The sequence below is a fragment of the Dermacentor albipictus genome, chromosome 7 (assembly GCF_038994185.2).
Source record: "Dermacentor albipictus isolate Rhodes 1998 colony chromosome 7, USDA_Dalb.pri_finalv2, whole genome shotgun sequence".
NCBI lineage: Eukaryota > Metazoa > Arthropoda > Arachnida > Ixodida > Ixodidae > Dermacentor > Dermacentor albipictus.
This window is the reverse complement of record NC_091827.1, coordinates 118,259,151-118,281,924: the sequence shown is the minus strand read 5'-3', so window position 1 is coordinate 118,281,924 and position 22,774 is coordinate 118,259,151. Positions and strand designations below refer to the sequence as shown.

General features: G+C 46.4%; 1 long non-coding RNA gene across 1 annotated transcript in view; it reads left to right on the top strand.

Annotated features, from left to right (window-relative positions):
* LOC135909585 (uncharacterized) overlaps window positions 1-18,750 on the top strand; it is a 59,537-nt gene extending 40,787 nt beyond the window's left edge. Inside the window, exon 4 of the long non-coding RNA XR_010566747.2 lies at window positions 18,460-18,750. This is a non-coding gene — a long non-coding RNA (uncharacterized lncRNA). The remainder of the gene's footprint in view (window positions 1-18,459) is intronic.
* The last annotated feature ends 4,024 nt before the right edge of the window (window positions 18,751-22,774 follow it).

Here is a 22,774-nt window from a genome sequence, read left to right as displayed (position 1 = left end):
ACCCACTCCTGTAAAAATCCCTGATGGGATTGACAGTATCACAAAATAAATAAAATAAATAAATAAAAATAATAATTTCATAGTGGATCCAGTGCATTTAGCACCAGTTTAGCGCAAGCTAAATTTATTTGCAGTTTGTCTTTAGGAAAACAACCTCTATAATCATCATCATATATTTTCCCTTAAAGACCCTTATCGGGGTATTACATAATGGTAGAAAAAAGATTCAAACGTTAAGGATAGGAACAAACATATGGTTACAATTTCTTACAAAACTCAGCCTGTGGATTTGTATTAGAAAGAAAACAGAGAAAAGCCAAACTTCACACTGAATAGAATGCAAAAGCAAATGAGCGGAACAGTCACAATGTGAGATGGCAATCGCAAAATAATGAAGGCACAGTACGGTCATTGTAAGGTAAGGGTTTAAGGTGATCAATAAGCAGCTGCTTGAAGATAATTGGTTTCTGCTCATTGACAACTCTGTCTGATAAATTGTTCCACTCAGCGATGGCGCTAGGCAAAAGCGATTGATTAAAGGAAAGTGTTGAACCATGCAAGCGCTGGATGCTGCAAGAGTTAAAAAGGCGACGAGATGGACGGGTTGGTTGGATTAGAAGCCTTCCGTGCAGTTCAGGGAAGTTATAATAAAGTCGGTGGAAAAGGCACAGTCTAGCAGTTTTCCGACGCAACACCATTGGTTCGAGTCATAGAGTTGATTTAATTGCACTGACGCTTTCTTAACAGCTGTACCTGGAAGTTATGAATATAGCGGCACGATTTTGAATTGATTCTAATATATTAATTAAGTAAGCTAGGTGCGCATTCCAAATAGCTGAGGCATATTCAAGTTTACTTCGAATGCAAGTTTCATAAGCTTGTCTTCTTGTGTATAACGGGCACAGCGCAAGGAGACGTCTGACGTAACGAAGTGATTTATTGGTGTCGGTAGCCAATTTTGTTGTATGGTTGGATCAGGTCAACTTGCTATTACTAGTGATACCTAGATAACGATATGATTCAACCGTGCATAGGGCTGTCGAGCTTTAAATGTACGGGTGATCCTAGTTAGAGTGTACGGGATACCTGCAGAATTTTACATTTGCAGATGTTAAGTTTCAATTAAGGGTTGGAACACCAGGTTTCTAATAAACGTAATACTTTTTGGAGCATTGCATGGTCGATTGGCTCTCTATTGCGACGATAGATTACGCAGTCATCTGCAAAAGGTCGGTTATAGGATGATCTGCCGTTAGGAAGGTCATCTATGAAGATAAGAAAGAGAAGGGGCCCGAGGATAGAGCCCTGTGGTACTCCGGAGATGACGCTATCAGTGGTTGAGCAATGATTTCCGTCAGCTGTGTACTGAAATGGATTAATAAGAAAGCAACGGATCCATAATAGTACGAGAGGGTCGAGACCGTGGCATGAAAGTTTGGCCAAAAGCCACTGATGGGGAACGCTGTCAAATGCTTTGGCAAAGTTTAGGTATATGACGTCACCTTGAAGGGATGAGTCTAAGTTGAGGCAAAGTTCAGTCATAAATTCAAAAATCTGTGTATCGCATGACAAACCAGGCCGGAAACCGTGGTGATTGTGAATAAAGAAAGAATGATCACCGAGATGACATGCTATTTGCGAATATATGTTCTAGGAGTTTACAGGGAATACTCGTTAGGAAAATGGGGCGATAATTGGAAGGATCAGAGTATCTGCCTGACATATACTGGTACCAGTTCACTAATCTTTCAGTGATTTTGAAGTGAACTATCCGTAATGGACTGTGTAAAAAGTGTTTGTAATATTGGACTGGAAATGTCTTTCTAAGTTTTATAATCTATGTTTCTACATAAAAATGTTTGAATCTGAGCAATTTCGCTGACGCTTAAAGCTTATTAGTCACGAAATCATCTTTTCACCGTGATGTAAATAATGAGAGCCGTTGACACAGCGGCAATTTGTGGTGCGTCATCATCCAAATTTTCAAAAAATTCACCGACGATTACTATACCAACTAATGCGAAGTTTGAGCGCAGGTGTTATGTGCTTTCAATTCGCGATATATTGTGCCAAATAATTTGATTATGAGTGACAGCATACCTCACAGAGGTCACGCTGAGCCTCGGCTGTGGCAGCTTGTTTAGACGAAGTATCTCCACCAGTAGCGTCGGTCATTGTTCAGAAAGAAAGCGTCAACACGGGAGCACGCCGTTCGCGTAGAGTGCATTCTCTAGCAGAGGCGGCGCAGGGAAAGTAGCACTTGCGCAGTAGGTTCGAAGCACGCGCCGCACTCGCAGCAAGCCTGGTCGCAGCTGGGGAGCACGTCGTGTGCGGAACTCTGCTTTCCTCTTAAGCCTTTTGTCATATATTCCACGGCCATTTTCCACCTGATGCTTCCACCGCACAGTTGTTGCACCGTCTTATTCCGCTTTCTTCGCGCTGTCTTCGCTATCGCTTTCTTTTATCTCCCACTGTTCTCATTCCCCCGGTGACGCCAACCCTGACACTCAGCGCAGGAACAGGTGCATAACAGCTGCGCCTAAACATAAAAATAGGTTTGTTGAGAGCTCTTCTGGTTTCTCATTGGCGGTCGTTATTGCTTTCTCACCGTGTCGAACATTTTTGGTTGAGTGTGGAATGATAGAATAATGCAGAATCCGTCGGCTACCATTGCGAGCGCTTTAGCTCGGTGCAGATGAGACGATATGGGTGCTTGGATAGCAGCGCCACCAAGGTAGTATGGAGGTACCCTGCTCGCCGATTGCCATTACACACTCTAGAGAGGCGTCAAAGGCTACATCATGCTTCAGGGAGGACAACTGCACAGACGACACACTGGCCTTTCTTTACCTTCAATGCCATCGTCAATACAGCAATCCAATGCTTCCGTAACACGTGTGACATGACATGAAGAGAATGTAATGTGATGGATATCATGATGCGACATACTTGACATTGACGCATGACATGTCATGACACAAAACACATACACTGCATGACAAATATCACCCGCGGTGGTTGCTTAGCGCCTGTGGTGTTGGACTGCTAAGCACGAGGGCTCAGGATAGAATCCCGGCCACAGCCACTGCATTTCGATGGGGGTGGGATGCGAAAACACCCGTGTACACACCCGTCTGCACCCATGATTTAGGGGCACGTTAAAGAAACTCATGAAGCTAAACATTTCGACAGAATTGCCTGTCTGGTTGGGAAATTGATTAGAACTTGAGACTGACTCCAACCAAATAACTGAATTTTATTAGTCCGACGTTTCGGAGCCCATTCGGCTCCTTCTTCAGGGGGTTGTTCTTCGGGGGGTGGCGGTGTGCCGCTTTTAAAGCGTCTTTTTTGAAGAAAGGAGGGGGGGGAACACGGGAGGTGGGGAGACACTCCACAGACGGAAAGGTGGGGGGGAACAAAAGGAAAGGGGGGTTTGTGTTGTTGACCGCTTCCAAGGTGCTGCGATGACCGGTGCTGGGTGGAGTGCTCACGAGGGTGCCCTTGATGGGCCGCGGGTGGGGGGGGGGGGGAGAGGTTACAGGGTCGCGCCGACGTTCTGTGTTGGTGAAACGAGCGGGAGTCTATCTGGCTGTGCGTCCTTTTCTTCTTTTCGTCATGTCGCCAAGGCCATGGACATAGACCGAGGGTAGGTTGCCCTTCACACGGTTTATGTTATTCTCCGTATTCTGAATGTGCCATGACTCCAGTAGTAGTCTCTTTCGCCAGTTCGTTTCTGTTTGAAGGATTTCAGTTTCCTTGAAAGCAATTTTGTGGTCGGCGACTTCAGAGTGTTCAGCGACGGCGCTGCGAATACGGTTGAATGTCCTGACGTCGTTCTCGTGTTGTCTGATCCTTTCTTTTAGATTTTTGGTTTCCCCGATGTACCACGCCGGACAGTCAGCACAACTGATTTTGTAGACGACGCCTTGAGCTTTTTCTTTTGGTGGACGATCTTTTGGTTTAGGGAGGAGGATATTGAAAGTGTTTATTGGTTTGTGCGCCACTTTGAGGCCTTCTTTTTTTAATATACGGCTGAGCGCTTCGCTGGTACCTCTGATGTACGGGATGGACACTCGCTTCTGGGGTTGGGGAGAAGTAAACGGCTGAAGGTCCCGCATTTTGCTTCTTCTTTTTTGTTGTCTGGTTGTCTTTCGAATGAAGTCATCTGTGTAGCCATTCCTCTTAAGTTCGTTGAGAACCGTTCTGTTTTCTTTCTTTAGATCTGATTCCGATGAGGAATGAGTTTCGGCTCGTTTGCATAAAGAATTTACAACAGACGCCTTGTGGTTTGCCGGATGGTCGGATTGGAAATGAAGATAGCGGCCTGTGTGGGTTGGTTTTCGGTAGACTGAAAATTTTAGAATGCCGTCTTTTCGTGTAACTTGTACATCTAAGAATGGGAGTGATCCGTTCTGTTCGCGCTCATATGTGAACTGTATATCCGGGTCTATGGAGTTTAAGTGTTTCTGCAAGTTTTCGACTTGGCTCGTCTTCACGATGCAAAAACAATCATCCACGTACCTGAGGAAGACTTTTGGTTTCGGGAAAAAAGTATTTAAAGCTCTCTCCTCGATGCTCTCCATAGTCAAGTTAGCCATGGCAACGGAAATTGAGGCCCCCATAGGAGTTCCTTTAACCTGTTTGTAGTAGCTGCCTCGGAAGGTGAAATAGGTATTGGACAGGCACAGTTCGAGAAGGCGGCAGATCTCGTTTACACTCAAAGGGGTTCTCTCACTGAGCGTATCGTCACGTTCCAGTGCATCTCTAGTTGCGGAAACAGCCAACTTAATGGGTACTCTTGTGAACAGAGAGATTACATCAAAAGAGACCAGACATTCATCATCTTCGATACGGATTTTTGATGTGAGTTTGATGAAATTCTCGGAGTCGCGCACGTGCGATGCTGTCCTTCCGGTGAGTGGTGATATGATCTGATGCAAGTAAGTGGATAGTGATCGTAGTTGGGAACACGAAAAGTCTACGATTGGTCGTAAGGGGATTCCGGGTTTATGGAGTTTTGGCAAGCCGTAGAAAGCTGGAGCGGATCCGTTCCTACAGATTAATTTTAGGTAGAGATTTCGAGAATTTGGGTGGCTGCGGAATATTTCAATCAGCGTCTTGTTCAGCAACGACTGAGTTCTCGTAGTGGGGTCCTTCTTTAGTCTCTCGTAATCTTGGCTGTCAAGTAGGGCGGACGCCTTATCCTCGTAGTCCTTTATGTTCAAAACAACGGTTGAGTTCCCCTTGTCCGCCGGTAGGATCACAATGTTGGTATCTTCTTTCAGCGTTCTCACTGCTTTTATTTCGTCGGAAGTTAAGTTGCGTTCTCTTCTGCGGTTGTTATTGGACCTTATTATGCCGATTGCTTTCAGTCTGACCTGTTCCCGCACTTTGGGGTCTAGTTGCTGGATGCCGCTCTCAAGGGCGGCGATCATCTTGGGGAGGGGTGGGTTATCTGTCGTAACATTGAATTTTTGACCTTTTGCCAGGATTGAAGTTTCTTCGCTTGTGAGCTTTCTCGATGATAAATTGGTTACTGTGTGCTTGTTTAACACTCCTGTTTTCTCGTTTTTGTTGATTAGGGAAGAGAATTTCTTCTTCTGCGTTTGACTGTGTTTCATTTCCTCTGAGGACGCTACGGCCTTTGCAAACGATTCAATTGATGAAAAGAGATGGGGTACCTTGTGTTCAAGTTGTCTTCTGGCGAAGAACGCGTCGACTTCTTTCTTCCGGATCAACATGTGGCACTCATGTATCCGTGCTGTCACCAATCTTTGCTGGGCCTTGTCGATGATGTCCCGGCCTTCTGGTGTGTTGATTGGTTGGCGTAGCTGGAGACTTCGTGGCACGACGTTCTTGTCTTTGCATTTCCGGGTGAAGTCTAGGTGTGTCTTGAAGGTGGGTATTCCTTTCACTGCTTTTATATAGTTCTTTGCAAGTTGCAATGCCTCTAGCCCGAAGTCTGCACGTAAAGACTTGAAGCTAAACATTTCGACAGAATTTCCTGTCTGCTTGGGAAATTGATTAGAACTTGAGACTGACTCCAACCAAATAACTGAATTTTATTAGCCCGACGTTTCGGAGCCCATTCGGCTCCTTCTTCAGGGGGTTGTTCTTCGGGGGGTGGCGGTGTGCCGCTTTTAAAGCGTCTTTTTTGATGAAAGGAGGGGGGGGGGACACGGGAGGTGGGGAGACACTCCACAGACGGAAAGGTGGGGGGGAACAAAAGGAAAGGGGGGTTTGTGTTGTTGACCGCTTCCAAGGTGCTGCGATGACCGGTGCTGGGTGGAGTGCTCACGAGGGTGCCCTTGATGGGCCGCGGGTGGGGGGGGGAGAGGTTACAGGGTCGCGCCGACGTTCTGTGTTGGTGAAACGAGCGGGAGTCTATCTGGCTGTGCGTCCTTTTCTTCTTTTCGTCATGTCGCCAAGGCCATGGACATAGACCGAGGGTAGGTTGCCCTTCACATGGTTTATGTTATTCTCCGTATTCTGAATGTGCCATGACTCCAGTAGTAGTCTCTTTCGCCGGTTCGTTTCTGTTTGAAGGATTTCAGTTTCCTTGAAAGCAATTTTGTGGTCGGCGACTTCAGAGTGTTCAGCGACGGCGCTGCGAATACGGTTGAATGTCCTGACGTCGTTCTCGTGTTGTCTGATCCTTTCTTTTAGATTTTTGGTTTCCCCGATGTACGACGCCGGACAGTCAGCACAACTGATTTTGTAGACGACGCCTTGAGCTTTTTCTTTTGGTGGACGATCTTTTGGTTTAGGGAGGAGGATATTGAAAGTGTTTATTGGTTTGTGCGCCACTTTGAGGCCTTCTTTTTTTAATATACGGCTGAGCGCTTCGCTGGTACCTCTGATGTACGGGATGGACACTCGCTTCTGGGGTTGGGGAGAAGTAAACGGCTGAAGGTCCCGCATTTTGCTTCTTCTTTTTTGTTGTCTGGTTGTCTTTCGAATGAAGTCATCTGTGTAGCCATTCCTCTTAAGTTCGTTGAGAACCGTTCTGTTTTCTTTCTTTAGATCTGATTCCGATGAGGAATGAGTTTCGGCTCGTTTGCATAAAGAATTTACAACAGACGCCTTGTGGTTTGCCGGATGGTCGGATTGGAAATGAAGATAGCGGCCTGTGTGGGTTGGTTTTCGGTAGACTGAAAATTTTAGAATGCCGTCTTTTCGTGTAACTTGTACATCTAAGAATGGGAGTGATCCGTTCTGTTCGCGCTCATATGTGAACTGTATATCCGGGTCTATGGAGTTTAAGTGTTTCTGCAAGTTTTCGACTTGGCTCGTCTTCACGATGCAAAAACAATCATCCACGTACCTGAGGAAGACTTTTGGTTTCGGGAAAAAAGTATTTAAAGCTCTCTCCTCGATGCTCTCCATAGTCAAGTTAGCCATGGCAACGGAAATTGAGGCCCCCATAGGAGTTCCTTTAACCTGTTTGTAGTAGCTGCCTCGGAAGGTGAAATAGGTATTGGACAGGCACAGTTCGAGAAGGCGGCAGATCTCGTTTACACTCAAAGGGTGTCCATCCGAGTGTCCATCCCGTACATCAGAGGTACCAGCGAAGCGCTCAGCCGAATATTAAAAAAAGAAGGCCTCAAAGTGGCGCACAAACCAATAAACACTTTCAATATCCTCCTTCCTAAACCAAAAGATCGTCCACCAAAAGAAAAAGCTCAAGGCGTCGTCTACAAAATCAGTTGTGCTGACTGTCCGGCGTCGTACATCGGGGAAACCAAAAATCTAAAAGAAAGGATCAGACAACACGAGAACGACGTCAGGACATTCAACCGTATTCGCAGCGCCGTCGCTGAACACTCTGAAGTCGCCGACCACAAAATTGCTTTCAAGGAAACTGAAATCCTTCAAACAGAAACGAACTGGCGAAAGAGACTACTACAGGAGTCATGGCACATTCAGAATACGGAGAATAACATAAACCGTGTGAAGGGCAACCTACCCTCGGTCTATGTCCATGGCCTTGGCGACATGACGAAAAGAAGAAAAGGACGCACAGCCAGATAGACTCCCGCTCGTTTCACCAACACAGAACGTCGGCGCGACCCTGTAACCTCTCCCCCCCCCCCCACCCGCGGCCCATCAAGGGCACCCTCGTGAGCACTCCACCCAGCACCGGTCATCGCAGCACCTTGGAAGCGGTCAACAACACAAACCCCCCTTTCCTTTTGTTCCCCCCCACCTTTCCGTCTGTGGAGTGTCTCCCCACCTCCCGTGTTCCCCCCCCTCCTTTCTTCAAAAAAGACGCTTTAAAAGCGGCACACCGCCACCCCCCGAAGAACAACCCCTTGAAGAAGGAGCCGAATGGGCTCCGAAACGTCGGGCTAATAAAATTCAGTTATTTGGTTGGAGTCAGTCTCAAGTTCTAATCAATTTCCCAACCAGACAGGCAATTCTGTCGAAATGTTTAGCTTCAAGTCTTTACGTGCAGACTTCGGGCTAGAGGCAGTGCAACTTGCAAAGAACTATATAAAAGAAGTGAAAGGAATATCCACCTTCAAGACACACCTAGACTTCACTCGGAAATGCAAGGACAAGAACGTCGTGCCACGAAGTCTCCAGCTACGCCAACCAATCAACACACCAGAAGGCCGGGACATCATCGACAAGGCCCAGCAAAGATTGGTGACAGCACGGATACATGAGTGCCACATGTTGATCCGGAAGAATGAAGTCGACGCGTTCTTCGCCAGAAGACAACTTGAACACAAGGTACCCCATCTCTTTTCATCAATTGAATCGTTTGCAAAGGCCGTAGCGTCCTCAGAGGAAATGAAACACAGTCAAACGCAGAAGAAGAAATTCTCTTCCCTAATCAACGAAAACGAGAAAACAGGAGTGTTAAACAAGCACACAGTAACCAATTTATCATCGAGAAAGCTCACAAGCGAAGAAACTTCAATCCTGGCAAAAGGTCAAAAATTCAATGTTACGACAGATAACCCACCCCTCCCCAAGATGATCGCCGCCCTTGAGAGCGGCATCCAGCAACTAGACCCCAAAGTGCGGGAACAGGTCAGACTGAAAGCAATCGGCATAATAAGGTCCAATAACAACCGCAGAAGAGAACGCAACTTAACTTCCGACGAAATAAAAGCAGTGAGAACGCTGAAAGAAGATACCAACATTGTGATCCTACCGGCGGACAAGGGGAACTCAACCGTTGTTTTGAACATAAAGGACTACGAGGATAAGGCGTCCGCCCTACTTGACAGCCAAGATTACGAGAGACTAAAGAAGGACCCCACTACGAGAACTCAGTCGTTGCTGAACAAGACGCTGATTGAAATATTCCGCAGCCACCCAAATTCTCGAAATCTCTACCTAAAATTAATCTGTAGGAACGGATCCGCTCCAGCTTTCTACGGCTTGCCAAAACTCCATAAACCCGGAATCCCCTTACGACCAATCGTAGACTTTTCGTGTTCCCCACTACGATCACTATCCACTTACTTGCATCAGAACATATCACCACTCACCGGAAGGACAGCATCGCACGTGCGCGACTGCGAGAATTTCATCAAACTCACATCAAAAATCCGTATCGAAGATGATGAATGTCTGGTCTCTTTTGATGTAATCTCTCTGTTCACAAGAGTACCCATTAAGTTGGCTGTTTCCGCAACTAGAGATGCACTGGAACGTGACGATACGCTCAGTGAGAGAACCCCTTTGAGTGTAAACGAGATCTGCCGCCTTCTCGAACTGTGCCTGTCCAATACCTATTTCACCTTCCGAGGCAGCTACTACAAACAGGTTAAAGGAACTCCTATGGGGGCCTCAATTTCCGTTGCCATGGCTAACTTGACTATGGAGAGCATCGAGGAGAGAGCTTTAAATACTTTTTTCCCGAAACCAAAAGTCTTCCTCAGGTACGTGGATGATTGTTTTTGCATCGTGAAGACGAGCCGAGTCGAAAACTTGCAGAAACACGTAAACTCCATAGACCCGGATATACAGTTCACATATGAGCGCGAACAGAACGGATCACTCCCATTCTTAGATGTACAAGTTACACGAAAAGACGGCATTCTAAAATTTTCAGTCTACCGAAAACCAACCCACACAGGCCGCTATCTTCATTTCCAATCCGACCATCCGGCAAACCACAAGGCGTCTGTTGTAAATTCTTAATTCAAACGAGCCGAAACTCATTCCTCATCGGAATCGGATCTAAAGAAAGAAAACAGAACGGTTCTCAACGAACTTAAGAGGAATGGCTACACAGATGACTTCATTCGAAAGACAACCAGACAACAAAAAAGAAGAAGCAAAATGCGGGACCTTCAGCCGTTTACTTCTCCCCAACCCCAGAAGCGAGTGTCCATCCCGTACATCAGAGGTACCAGCGAAGCGCTCAGCCGAATATTAAAAAAAGAAGGCCTCAAAGTGGCGCACAAACCAATAAACACTTTCAATATCCTCCTCCCTAAACCAAAAGATCGTCCACCAAAAGAAAAAGCTCAAGGCGTCGTCTACAAAATCAGTTGTGCTGACTGTCCGGCGTCGTACATCGGGGAAACCAAAAATCTAAAAGAAAGGATCAGACAACACGAGAACGACGTCAGGACATTCAACCGTATTCGCAGCGCCGTCGCTGAACACTCTGAAGTCGCCGACCACAAAATTGCTTTCAAGGAAACTGAAATCCTTCAAACAGAAACGAACTGGCGAAAGAGACTACTACTGGAGTCATGGCACATTCAGAATACGGAGAATAACATAAACCGTGTGAAGGGCAACCTACCCTCGGTCTATGTCCATGGCCTTGGCGACATGACGAAAAGAAGAAAAGGACGCACAGCCAGATAGACTCCCGCTCGTTTCACCAACACAGAACGTCGGCGCGACCCTGTAACCTCTCCCCCCCCCCCCCCCACCCGCGGCCCATCAAGGGCACCCTCGTGAGCACTCCACCCAGCACCGGTCATCGCAGCACCTTGGAAGCGGTCAACAACACAAACCCCCCTTTTTTTGTTCCCCCCCACCTTTCCGTCTGTGGAGTGTCTCCCCACCTCCCGTGTTCCCCCCCCTCCTTTCTTCAAAAAAGACGCTTTAAAAGCGGCACACCGCCACCCCCCGAAGAACAACCCCCTGAAGAAGGAGCCGAATGGGCTCCGAAACGTCGGGCTAATAAAATTCAGTTATTTGGTTGGAGTCAGTCTCAAGTTCTAAAGAAACTCAGGTGGTCTAAATCTCGGGAGTTCCACACTACAGTGTGCCTCATAATCAGGGCGTGGTTTTGGCATGTAGAACACGAAGCCAGCCTATACCGCCGGCATTTCAATGCATACAGCAGCACAGCAGCGCTAGATTTCCCTCTGGATAATATAGATACAAACTCTATGCTCGAGATGACGCGAGCGCCACGATGTGACTATGCTCCAACAATAGGTCGTATACAGATATAGCATCGGTCGTATACGGTCGTATACGATACAAGAGTATCCTAAAATACAGATACTGGCACACGTCTTGCCGGACGTATTATGATACAGATACAAGATACCCTAAGAGTATCTAAGATGGTATCTAAGATACATGTATTGAAGCGGTATGAGCCTTCGAATAGAAGATGAAGAAGCGCGAGAACCGGGAGACAGGAGAAGAGAAGAAGGAAGTGGGAATAAAAATGTAGGCAAGATGGACGCCAGTTCCACAGCAATGCTTTACGTCTACTGTGTCCTTTAAATAGGAACGCTACATTATTTTGGCGCAGCCGACAGCGAACTCCAACATGTGGGTGAGATTTTTCCTTGAGGAGACCTCCGCGGACAAGATCATCTTTTCGAGATACCGAGCGGAAGATGAACCAGCGGTGGAACTACCTCGCGAACTCAACTCGGCAGAACTCATGAACCTGGTTTTAGAGAAGGCTTCCATGGACCCTGATGAACTACGTCGGAAGGGTGCTGTGAACGTGAACTTGCCTCTGGTGATCTTCGACGAATTAGTTCTTCAACCGATGCGTCGACAGGACTCTGGATCACAGTCGTCGACGGAAGAGGTGAGCCTCGTTTTGAAAGCACTTCGGCTACAACAAGAACAGATTTCGCAACAAAACCAGCTGGTGACATCGCTTATAAGCTCTTTAAACGCTGAGAAGCCAGTGACTAAATTTGTAGAACCCGATGCATTCGACGGCATGTCATCAAGTCCAGAAGGTTGGCTTGAATTCTATGACTATGCTGCTGGGAAGAACAACTGGCACTCTAATGAGGACAAGATTACTAACATGCGTAGTTACTTAAGTGGTGTTGCACGGAAGTGGTATGATTTGCACGTTATTGAAGAGGCTGGCAACTATTGGAATCAGTGGAAAGAAAAATTCTTGACGACATTCCAAAGCAACCCAGTGCAAAGGTGGGACGCCGCGCTTAATTTCAAATTCAAGCAAGGCTCCCTCGTCGAGTATTTCTTTGACAAATGCCGCCTTTTAAAGCTGGCCGAGCCTCTGCTTCCTCCATCTGCCGTAGTAGCACTAATAATGCACGGACTGCACGCGCAAGTCCTGAAGCAAGTGCAAATACGGTCACCTAAAACTATGGACGGGCTCCTGGAGTGCCTTCACGACATATCATTTACTTCAGAAGAAAATATAAACGCTAGCTCAAGCGGTCGCTTCACACGGTCCGGCGCGGATTGGTCAAGCCGTAATCAGCGAGAACCGCGCCGCCTTGCAGGCGGCACAGAGAACTTGGGTTGGCGCGCTCCCAGAGGTCGGGTGCATAACGTCGACAGCGACCCATTTCCCCTCCTTTCGGACGCTGAAGAGGCTCCGACGACAACAAAACTGATAAACAAGGGTGATCAGTCCGACCCGATGACCACAACTGACACTGTTTATTTAACTTGCTCTAGCCTACTTCACATCCCTGTCAAAGTGGGAAACAGACATATGATGGCTTTGGTTGACAGCGGTGCCTCTGTGTCTATAATTAATGCCAAGCTGGTAGATGCAAGTCACCTGCATAGTGGAAGAGTACTACGGGTGCAAGGCTACGACGGAAAAGTGACAATGCATAATCAATGGGCCTCAGTAAACATCGAGTTCCAAGGTCATCAAATAGAGAGTGAAGTACTGGTGATTGAGGGGGTGACGTATGACTTTCTGCTATCCAGACCAGATATAAAGAAACTAAAAATCAACGTTTACTGGGACGATGCTGTTTTAGTGGAAGGACTATCAAGGCAAGAGACACAGCCTGATAGAAAAGATAACCTGCGAGTTGTCAAGTGCGCGAGGGATATTGCAACGACCTATCCTGAACTGGTATGCATAGGAAGCTACCCACCAGCGATGACGTCACACAAGGTGCCTTTCGAACTAACCGACAAGACTGTCATCCGAAAATCGCCTTATAACATGTCAAGAGAGCGCAAGATTTGGTTGAAGAAGGAATTGCAGGAGATGCTAGACGCGAATATAATCCGGCCTTCGGTGTCACCCTTCGTCTCTCCCATAACTATTGCGCCGAAAGAAGATGGAACTTTCAGACTGTGCACAGATTACAGGGTTCTCAACCGCCAGACAGAGCTTATACCATTTCCCATGCCGAAGATAGACACGATTATAGATGAGACAGGTGGCTGCCGATGTTTTTCACGTATTGACTTGTGCAAAGGTTTCTGGCAGATCGCGCTAACCGAAGAAACAAAAATGTACACTGCTTTTATCACGCCCTTCGACCTGTACGAGTATAACCGGCTTCCTTTCGGCTGGAAAAACTCACCAGCATGGTTCCAGAAGATAATGAACGAAGTCCTGAAGCCTTTCCTAGGTGTCTTTTGTAACGTGTACATCGACGATATTATCGTCTTCTCCAAAACAGAGGCAGAGCATCAGGAACACCTGTCCCAGGTATTAAATGCCTTGAGCTTGGCACACCTCAAGGTTAATTTTAAGAAAAGTGCGTTCTTTCAAAGAAAAGTTGTGTTTCTTGGAAGAGTCTTTGATGGGACTACCAAAAGCACGAAACAAGAGTCCGTTGAGAGGATATCCCAACTGGTAAAACCATATGACGTCCACTCATTGCGTGTGTTTTTGGGATTAGCAGGACATTTCAGACCTTTCATAAAAGACTTTGCCATAAAAACAAGATGCCTCACGCGCCTAACGCAGAAAGCAGTTCCATTTGAGTGGGATGAGGAATGTGAGAGAGTCTACCGTGATCTGGTGCACAGAATCTCTGCTGACCCTATTCTACGCATACCAGATTTCACCTTACCCTTTGAACTGAATACCGACGCCTCACATTATGGAACAGGTGCAGTCTTGTACCAGAAATGTCCAGAAGCATCCGGCCGAGAAAAGCGACACGTAGTAGGCTACTACAGCTACACCCTCAAGCCACCTGAAGTCAACTACACCACTACTGAAAAGGAAGCGCTTGCAGTCCTTAAAGCAATTCAGTACTTCCGTACGTACCTAGAAGGTGCGAAGTTTACTTTGTTCACCGATCACCAGGCCCTCACTCATCTCTTGAATATGACTCAACCTAAGGGACGTATCGCCAGATGGGTGAACTATTTGCAGCAATTTGATTTCACCATCTCCCACAGACCTGGACCCCTTTTGACTGATGCAGATGCATTGTCTAGACTGATGATACAGGCCGAACAATCTGAAGAAATCAATGAAGTAAAATTGTGGGAAGGCACTGAACAATTGATGTTTATGGAAGGTCGCTATCAAGTCCCGCCAACGCTGATTTCAAAGGTTCTTTATTTGTACCACGATAGCCCAGAATCTGGAGGACACGACGGATTTTGGCGCACCTACAACAAGCTAGTCAAGAGATTTACGTGGCCTCACATGAAAGAAGACGTCAAGCAATACGTTCGTTCATGCCACCTTTGTCAGGTCAACAAAGTGAAATATAAGCAGCCTACGGACGCCATGATAATACCTTGCCACTCGAACGTGCCTTTTGAAGTTATACACCTTGATTTTGCCGAGCTGAATAAGAAACGAGAAGGAGTCCGAAAAACGCAAGCTTTTCTTCTGGCCATAGATGAATGCACCAGGATGGTCGCGGCACGGGCAGGAAAAGAAGATGCGAATAGTGTCATCGCCCTTCTCGAACGGGAAATGTTTAGGACAACCAGGACGATTGTATGTGACAACGGTCCAGCGTTCAAGAGTGAAAAGCTTGCAAGATGGGCTCGAGACCATAATATATCAATCAAATTCTGTGCGCCATACCATCCCGCAGCGAATGGGCTTGCAGAGCGTGCTATACGAGATGTAAAACAATACATCAGGATGTACGATAGTTTCCCTGGTGGTTGGAAATGCTCTTTAGAAGCAGCTGTACGACATCACAATCGCTCCTACACCAGTGGCTTGGGATGTAGCCCGCAGTTCGCGTCTTCAGGAGAGACCCCTATTCTTCAGGCGGACCGTGAATTGGGGCTGTTAGAAAATCTCAAGATCGTCGAGGAGAGGAAACAAAAATCGCAGGAGGAGAGGTACCGTAAACGAATGAAACAAAATTTTGACAAGAGACATTGCGTAGATATCCCAGACATTCAAGTCACCGACCTCATTCTAGTTAGGAAAGGAGTAAGAGAATCCAGTGTCAAATTTTATGGTCCTTACTCTGTGACAAAGACAGCCACTCAGAAAGGAATATTGAAGACTGTGTGGTACATTGGTGAACGGGGCACAGTTGAATGTGCTTCGATTGGAAACGTTTTCAAGTATTACCCCAGGAGGGGTTAGCAAAAGAAACCTGGAAGGGTGAAGCGGTATGAGCCTTCGAATAGAAGATGAAGAAGCGCGAGAACCGGGAGACAGGAGAAGAGAAGAAGGAAGTGGGAATAAAAATGTAGACAAGATGGACGCCAGTTCCACAGCAATGCTTTACGTCTACTGTGTCCTTTAAATAGGAACGCTACATGTATTATCAATACTGCCCAGCACTGGCTGTCACCTTGCGCCAAGCGGTGGTTATACTGAAAAGCAATCGCGAAACGCTTGATGCAATGGTGAAATGGTGCAGTTTGGCCCAGCGTTCTTGGAAATACTTGTTCGGCGCCTTATGTTGATGATGCGCCGCAAAAAATTATCGCATATGACGTGGTTGGCGCCACCCTCACTTTCCACCCCATTTCACAGGCTTTGCTGGGATCATGAGTGGTGCATGAGTGAGCGCAGTATATTCCGGCTAAAAAACTAGGGAAACTTCGTATGCACGCCCATTCCCTTTGCTTGTATATGAAGGCTCTATAAATAAAAAAAACCGCTTATTGAATTCATAGGTTGAATATATGTCCATATATGCGATGTCTCTTCGGCCTCATACAAAGAATAGGTAAGGGGAAAACACGAACCGTGACTGGGAGGCCCGATGCGTGAAGAGAGTGCCGTCTAGAACTGGTGTTTTAGCCTAAATTTCCTTTCAGTCAAAGTAGGTCTTTGTATAGATTTGCTACCACCAAGCCCTTTCTACGTACTTCTCTCGTTTCCGTACCTGCATCTACTGAACTGCAGCTGTCAAGTGACTCCACACTTGGTGCATTTCATTGTTCTCGGCTCCGGAACAACTGCACGTTCAATGGTACCCGGCTAGAACTGACTCCAGCGCCATTTTTTCCTGCAGTTTCCCCAGAGCGTACCGCTTTATACGGCATTCAGGGTCTTTGTCCTGAATCCGTCATTTTAGGGCTGCGGCTTGCTGTTCGTAATGAGTTGGCTGCCTACAGTTATCGCAATCGCTTAGCAAAATTTAGATGCAATCCAGTACATAGTGCCATTGAGCAGAATAAGGCCGCCAGGAAATGATGTGAACAGGGCAGAAGCTGTCACGATGAGGACAGTAAAGCGCGTCAGTCCTGCCCGCATCGTGATTGCCTTGGCCCTGTCCCCGTTGTTTTTCCCGCCCTTGTACCGGTCAACGGCAATACATGATGCACCAACTCGCCCTACAGTTAGCGCTTCCAAACGAGCCACTGGTCCTACTTTTGAACGTCGGATGAAAAACGATTCGGGCGGGTAGACTGGCCGCGATTGCACTAGCAGACTTCTCTACTCGCGTTGCTATGTTAATAAAAGGCAACTGGGTGTGTTTCTCACCGCATGGTGCAAGTGCTGGAGTCACCTTCCTAGGGTACTTTTCTTGTCCGTTAATCCAGCCCCTTCGACTTCTTTTTCACATAGGGGTGCATGCTTTCTCTGTGAGAGAAAATTATGAAAATGATATCAATTTTACTTTTTTTTATTCGTGGCTCACTCGACCGTGCGTTGTAATGAGGCATCGATGAAGTTGTCAACATATTCTAGCATACGGATTTGAATTAGAAGAGTAAAGTATAACTTGTGTATACAGTTTTCTACAAAGGTTGTTTTACGAGGAAACCATACATGCAGAAAATATGGCAAATTGGCTCCTCACCACACGATTGGCCGTGCAACGTATATCTGTAAGCCACTGCGCATGTTTAGCACCACGTCATTCCCTCAATTAGGACGGGAGTTCACTGACTGCTATCATAAACAAGTACTAATCAAGAGCAGCCGGCTCTTGCTTCCTTATGAGCGCTGTCATGTGTAATATATCTAACGGCGATCATTTGCGAGATTGTCATCCAAGCTTAGGAAATCCGTTCTGAGACGTGCGTCAAAGATGTCACTAACTGCTTCAAAGATGTAACAGGTTGCTGCCGTCATCGCTGTAACCAATCTCTGAGTGTAGGGCCCTTCAAAAGCACAGTATGCGTGAAACCACCAGAGTCTAGATTGATTTCGATGCATTAAAGTAAGGTTTCACAAAATTTGATCCACTTCCAGTGACTGAGAAGAAAAACAGACAATTTTTGTAGAATAATTTAAACTCTTGCCCGTCATATATGGGGAACAGCTTTATATGAGTGCAAAATTTTCTGACGGAAAGACGTTTCCTTACTACATTGTCGGGCAATGCTGCAGTCTTCAATAGATAACACAAACCTACAGACGTTCCGCGAGCAGTTTAAAAGGCTCTGGCTTGCCTCTAGTACCTCAGATTATTCTTTGGTAAAATGGTAGTTACCTACACTCTTGTTTTTTTTTACCATACTGAAATAAAGCTCTAATACAGGTAACAGTTCTTCGTTCGTGTGGAGTCTCACTAGAGCGCAGTAAGAGCACTTCAAAAGGCTTCACGTTTCCCTGAGGTTACCGACTGGAAATCACTCGAAAGCGCCTTTTCCGTAACTGGACATAACCATTCAGCTGGCAACGCTGCCACATGCACATGTGCCACAAGTAAAATCATTTTACATATATACACACAGAAATGGTCCATTTGAAAAAAGAACGGGAAGAAGCATTTCGGTGGCAGGCCGCTTAAGTTTATGTTGCAGTTATTTCTTAATTTATTAAGTTCTTTTTTCTTCTTGTTAATTAGTCCTTGCTTATTCAGGATGAATATCTGCTTGCTTTTTATTGTGCAGCCGTCGGGAAAATGTCAAGCATTTGTCACCGAGAAGAAGAAAGGCCCCTTTGTAGACTGGATTGACTGCGACGGTTTTGACAAGAAAGAATCTCGACGAGCTGGCGTGCAACTTCCGAAAAAGCAGAGGCGGTCAATTGTCCCAGGGAGGAGCTCTTCGAATTAGTGTCGGGACCTCCAAGGCCCACCTTCAGCCACGTGCGCACTGCCACAAAAGCGCTTGAAGGTGCAATATCTTGGAATGTTATGCTGCCGATGCACATAAAGCATGACAAAAGTTTATTTACCGTTATTAGACTTCATGCATATGATTTTTGTCTTCTTTATTTATCCAGAACCACACTGCGGTCAGGAAAATGCTCAATAAAAGGTTTTAAAATGCGCAATCTCAGACTAGACATAAAGAAGTTTGATTTTAGTGACAGCATTGATGGTTCTTATCCAACTTAGCGTACCTAAGCGCTGATATTTGTTCTACAAACACGCAATCCAACGGCAAAATTCAGGTACTCCTAATTCAATCTCAATTTCTACGCTTAATCGGCCGACCTTTTTATGTATGCGTAGCATTGCTGCTCAATATATTCTCAGCCCATGAGAACATTGCCTCATCTAGGATACGTTTGAAGCTGCTGCTGTGCTCGACCAAAAGCTTCTAATAAACACTCACGCCACTATAACCACCCTTGAAGCTCCCGTAGATTTATGCTAACTGCATTGGGTAACAACAGAGTACATTTTTGAACATCTTGATACTTTGAGGGTTTGTATGCATGTAGGTATGTAATTATGTGTACGTGTACGTGTCAATACGCATAAAAGTAAGTTTGAAGACTTCGTCAGACTCCGTCGACAGCGACGGCGTCGCTGTAGCGCTAAATTAGCTGTTTTTATGTGTTTCTGCAGATGTGCAGACAGTCCTCGCTAGCTGCGAGGTAAAAGAAACGTCGTAAAAAAGTCAGTAACTTAAAGAAAATACAGCGTTAATTTGTCGGTAAAATCTTCAAACATGGGAGGGTAGTGCAAGGGGGACGTCACTGTAAGACTCTAGGCCACTTGGACTCTACTAGGACAAATCCAAGTACACATTGCAGGTCACTAACGCTCAGACACTCCAGTAAGCCATGAGTATTCGTGTAATTAGTCTCCGTAGCTTCTATAGAATGTAGTGCGAGTCTCAGGGAACAACGTAGAGTGTGAGTTAAAATGAAGTGTCCTTTTCAATTAAACAAATCGAGTGCACAAGCATCTCAGCTTGAAAATATGGCAAAGTGAGTCCGTGTGCTTGCATAAATTGATTGATTGGGATGATTACGATGGGTGTGTTCGAGTCTTTGCCTTTCGGACTTTTCCTTAGTTGACGCACGAGTGAGGGTAAGCTCAAGGAAGGCCTAGTCGCCTTTCATTCAGAGCCTCCATGACAAAGATATTACTCTAAAAGCACACTAAACTACCATAAATGGCAAACAGATGCGATAATTAGCTGCTTTTTAAAATCATCCATGCGAACTCTCTTCTATGATTCATTGAACGAAGGGATGAAATATATATTTTTGCAAATATTTTCTCGCATGAAGCACGTATGTTGAAAAATTAAGCTTGCGTGTTTTCAGGAGCACTGCATAAATTTAATATTTTACTGAAAATGCAGCTAGGTGATAAAACGAACGTCCAGCATAGCACTGCTTTAGAAGTGGTGCACCAGTTGATTGAAACTTGTCATAAAAGTGTTCTTTTGAATACTTGCCCTAGAGCTGAAAGTTTTGTTCTTTGACGAGTACTAGACACATCACAGTGAAATGCTGCCAGCACTAGAAGAACCATAACCTAAGGTTATGCCAAGCTGTCTCTGTTCCATTCCTACAAGAACCCTCGGTATTGTTGCAGCATTTTCTGGGCCACCTGACTTGGGCAGTCTGTCACGCGACGTCACGAAAACCACCAAAGCTACCTATATACCCGCATACCAGAAAAAATATTGTCTCTTAAACACATTTTTTGCGATAAGCCTCCGCTATTAGGATTAAACGATTGAGCCCATTTGATATGTCTGTCACGCGACGTAATAAAACAGCAGAAACTATAAGTACGTGAAAGTGTCGTGTACGCATTATAGGTGCAGTGTTACAGCTAACAAAACTAAATTTGGCCCTGAACACTAGGATGCTGTCCCGTACTGAAAGTAATACAGGATGTCTGCCCGCCGATCACTCATGCGCTATCTACTCACAGCTCCAAAGGGGGGGGGGGAGACAGAATAAACTTTTATTGTAGAACCAGTGCTTTATAATGACCGGACCCAAGCCTCCCAAGAGGGGACGTCGAGGGCTTGCTTCGCCGCCGCCTCACGAGGGTGCTGGGTCACCCAGGTTTGGTCGTGGAGGGCGGAACTCCGCAGAGCCTCATGCAACCTCGACGAGAGGGTCGTGGTGTTAACGTGTGTGTACTGTGCTGGGCACTCCCACAGCAGATGCCGAAGCATAGCCTGGTGAACTGAGGGTATTGTAAACGTCTGGGAATATAAAGTGGAGGTGGGTAGGTGAAGGGTACGTGTTTGTTTGTGGCAGACGCAGGGTCGTAGCCTGCGCCCGGCTGAACTTTGGGTGAGGTGGGGGGAAGGTTCGGCGACTGAGCTCCCCGAGGCAATGGACTTATTTGCTTATGAGCGTCTAATAAAAATATTTTGCTTTGCAGTTTATCGGAATCGATCACTTTCGACATATTCGGCCCGTTCATCGGCGTATCTGGCAACCCCCTGCACGCCTTTGCCTACGCCTCGCTGGATCAGCCGGCTATCAATGGCCTCCGCGCTGCTATTATGTCATCTACCGAGGATTTAAAAGCGTTGCCCCCAGCGCCCTTCTTCAGTGGGCTAGGTGACAGCAGTACCGGCAAGATGCTCACCCGAATATTTTTCTTCGTGCAGCTTCTGGATTGCCTGGCTGTTCCCGCTGAGTGCTGTGCTGCTCCCTTTGGCTTCAACATTTCTTCATGTCCAGCTGGCCTCTGCTCTCAAGGTCGGCACGTGCAGTGCACTGACGATGCGCGTCTGAACTGCCCTATCACCTTGTGTGATAGCCCTGGCCCGTTCATCGGCGTATCTGGCAACCCCCTGCACGCCTTTGCCTACGCCTCGCTGGATCAGCCGGCTATCAATGGCCTCCGCGCTGCTGGTACGTCATCTACTGAGGATATAAGAGCGTTGCCCCCAGCGCCCTTCTTCAGTGGGCTAGGTGACCGTAGTACCGGCAAGATGCTCACCCGAATATTTTTCTTCGTGCAGGTATGTTACCGCAAAGGCGCTCATTGTATTAGATCCGACGATAGGTTTCTACTGCTGTTCCTATGCCCACATGATGTTGTTTCCTGCTCTTCACAAATGATGTATTGCTTGAGTCGTCTTCTGTTGAGCGGTGACGTGGAAGTGAACCCTGGCCCTCCAAAGAAAAATCCTGGTCTTCACCCTTCGCCCAAAATTCAAATGGCTTCAAGTAGCCTTACGAGAACCGCGGCAGCCGCTGCTTCCACGTCACACGCCGACGCAACGGCCATTGAAGCTAATGACACTATGATTGCCAAAATGCTGTCTGAACTGTTAGATGGACAGAAACAATTAGCTCGTGACATAGCCGACATAAAGTCATTCCAGAAAACTGTAGCCCAGCGTTTCGAACGTCTCGACTCTCATGTGACTGCGCTTGAGTCTTCACCACCGGAAAACTACGACGTCTTACGTGCTCAACTTGATTTCTTGACTGTTGCTGTGGAGCAGCTGAGTAAGAAAAATGATGATCTCGAAAATAGATCTCGCAATAACTTAATCTTGCATGGAATCCCAGAAGACCCAAATGATGATGGGGACGACTTATTAAACAAGATGTGAAACGTCATCTCAGAGAAATTGTCGATCCAATGTCCAAGAATCGAACGCTGCCATAGGCTTGGTAGGGTACGCGAGGACCGTCCACGTCCTGTTATTCTGAGAATTTTGGACTACTCCGAGAAAACAACCATACTAAAAAACGCGCACAAATTTAAAGACACTGACTACCATGCAACCGAAAACTTCTCCTTTAAAATTGGTGCACTCAAAAAAAAAAACTTTGGGAAGCTTCCCAGGTATATCGCAACAATGGCTCTGAGGTGAAGCTTCGCTTCAATTACACTATCATTGATAAATCTCGTTACGTCTGGAACACTGATAAGGATGCCCTTGAAAAAGAGCACAGGCCGTCCCTCAAACGCACAGCCTGACATTCTACTACGCCTTCTGTTTGACGTCCTAAGCACAAGCATGAAAAGCTCTCGATTATGAA